Raw genomic sequence first — 3,431 nt, 5'->3', positions numbered from 1 at the left:
AATTGAGAAATAATGAATTAAGAGCTCAATATAGAGATGACTGATGAAATCTAACCGAGGCCCTTTGCGTCAACAGGCGAAGGAGGAGATGATGATGAGTATAATTATTATTATTATTATTATTATTATTATTATTATTATTATTATTATTATTATTATTATTATTATTATTATTATTATTCATAGCTTAATATCTTATCGATAGAGGAAGATTGTAATATGTGTGCTCATGTTTTAGGTGCTGGTACAATATCCTTTCTTACTCATGTGTAGTTAACTTCGTTACCTGAAGTTTAGCAAGATACTTTACGATATTCTTTGCAAAACCCACTAATACCCTGAAGCAAAAAGCAACGTACCAACCGCGTGTCACACGATCGTACATAGTAACGACATTTCTCTGTTTTGTATATAGTTTCCTTTGTATCTTCGCTCTCCCCTCGCACTGATAGGGACCTGAATAAACATGTCTGGTTTCTTACTATAACATATAACAGGCTAGTCTGTTTCCTGTTCAACCAACAACGGTTTCTCTTAACAGTTATCGGTGAGAAAAACAAACATGTTTATTCAGGTCCCTATCAGTGCGAGGGGAGAGCGAAGATATTAAGGAAACTATATACAAAAAACAGAAATGTCGTTACTATGTACGATCGTGTGACACACGGTTGGTAGAGCAGTGATGCAGAGTACATTGCTCTTGTTTGAGAAGTTCAAAGAGGATTTTGAAACGTTTGGTATGACCCCAAAGTTATTATGGCTTCAACATTTCCGTTAAGTTTTTTTTTTCTTTTTTTTTTTGCAGTACATTATAGCAAAATGAAAATATAATGACCTATTTACACAGTGCCGGACTTTTACACTCTGCTAAACGTGCTCATCTTTATTTAAAATTGATGAAGCATTTACATACTAAAATGTCAGCTCTTGATTTTCAAAGATTGTGGAGATGGTTACTTTGCATATAGGTATAGTGAGAGATTGTTGTCAGCGGCTTCCACTTTTATTAATACTGAAAATTTGTTGATGAGTTTCTTCAAGGCAATTAGTAGACTTGCTTATGATCGGGAAATAACAGATAGATCTAACTCTACAGAGTTACACTGGTTTTGAGGGATCTGATGCATTGTCAGCTTAGTGGGGTTAATATAAAAATATCCTGTATGATGCAAAGCCAGTTGATATTACCAATTTGTCAGCTGTTAAAAAAGAAAAGAAAAAAAATTCAATTTCTTACGTTATCGGGAAAGGTAGTAAACATCTCAAATGGTCTTATAACCAATCAAACAATAAATTGTGATGGGGCATTACATATATGAAAAGAAATCATCAGTTTATTTCCAGGAAGCAACTTTTCTGATGGTCACCTAAAGTGAAAAAGGAAAGAAGTTCCTTCGTTTAGACTTTATTGAGGCTTAATAGAGATGTTTGATAAAAAAATATATGACATTGAGCTTCCAGCAAGAACTCTTTCAGAGAACATTATATATAGATATTACTATAACTGATATAAAAGAGTACTTCAGTATTAACTAGCAAGTGTACCTACATCAGTATTTGATTCCTCATACTTGAGGATAGGAAGAAAGTCTTCCTTCTTAGCTAGAACCAAATATGGGAAAGCAGTGGCTGCTGATGACTCAACAAATAGACCTATACGTCCCCCCCAACCTAACATCCTTAGCTCATAAGGAAGGTTAGGTTGCAGCCACCGAAGGAACTAATGAGTTTATGCGGGCCCTGAGCCCCACTCTGGCGATCACATTGCAAGGATGTTACCAACAGCCACCAACATAAAGAAAACACATATAGGAAAATCTGTGATATTCTGCTTTTTGTTTATGCCATGAAGGCGTCTGATGCGACATGCGTACTGTACAAAAAGCTGAAGTTACAAAACGTAAATAATCAGGTTTTGCGAGACCAAAGGCAAATATGCAATGCGAAGTATGTAAGGGGGATGCTATAAAAGATGCAGTTGAAAAGTTTATTCTTTAATGGTATAGATTTAAATCATAATTATTGGGATATCTTAGATATTTCATGCATGGTAGAATTATTGGAAAGAAGGAATGAAGTTCATCTTTTCAATTGCGTCTTTTTACTACTAAACAGTGCAGATGCAGAACAACTTATTATCTCTGTAATTTCATAAGGATATTAATCAGTTAATCATTATATATTGCGATATAAGCTGGCATATATGTGCTTCTTGTAATTAAATAGAAAATTAATTAACAGGTTAGCACATAAATCAAATTGAATTGAAATGTTTTATCCCATTTAGATTTATAATTGTCTTTTAGTATTTCAGTATACCGTACGATTAGATTTCCCTATAGACAATAAAATAATGACTGCAAATGTCATAAACCCAATAATTTCACACACACACACACACACACACACACACACACACATATATATATATATATATATATATATATATATATATATATATATATATATATATATATATATATATATATATATATATATATATATTGCTTCTCGTATAGTTTATTCAATTCCATATTTCCTTTCCTCACTAGGATATTTTCCCCTTTTTTGAGCCCATGGCCTTATAGCAATCTATTTTTCCAACTGCGATTTTACCTTAGCTAATAATAATAATAATAATAATAATAATAATAATAATAATAATAATAATAATAATATAAATAATAATAATAATAATAATAATAATAATAATAATAATAATAATAATAATAATTTCTAAATGATTATCATTCCTCTCTTTGGAACTTGATAATGTTTGCTTTTTGGCATCCATGCATATGGGGAAAATACAGTTTTCACTAGAACCTTCATTTTCATTTAACAAGAGAACTGAGTAAATATATATATATATATATATATATATATATATATATATATATATATATATATATATATATATATATATATATTAATGAAAAATATCTATAAATTCTAGTATATTTTCTGTCATTTTTACTTTCTAGAAGATAAATAAAAAATATGGAAGTCTGCCACCATTTTGCAAAATGGATATTAGAGGATAGCCTCCAAATGTAAGGACATTTAATATATTAATCACTGTAGGTCATCGTACAAATCGGCCTCGTTTGAGCTTCCAGCAATTTAGTCATGTTGATTTTGCAGAAATTCTTTGACTATTTTTGCTTGTAGGAGGTGATGCCGGTGATGTTGGTGAGTGGGAAGCGATCTGGTTTTCTCTGTATGTTCAGATGCTGTAATCTCCCCAATGACACAGGGATCCTTCCTTCTTCAGGACAATGTATAGGGTGACTACCATGGGTCAGAAACCTGTCACCTCATCGTCTAGATATGTGAGAGACCGTGTTTGGCGGTAACCCTAGGCGTTTGCCAGAATTCAAGAAGGAAGAAGTAAACAGTAACAAGCAGGACGTTGGCCTCCGTGGGAGCCC

This window comes from Palaemon carinicauda, chromosome 12 (assembly GCF_036898095.1).
Source record: "Palaemon carinicauda isolate YSFRI2023 chromosome 12, ASM3689809v2, whole genome shotgun sequence".
NCBI lineage: Eukaryota > Metazoa > Arthropoda > Malacostraca > Decapoda > Palaemonidae > Palaemon > Palaemon carinicauda.
The sequence above is the reverse complement of the archived record's forward strand: the minus strand, read 5'-3'. Positions refer to the sequence as shown.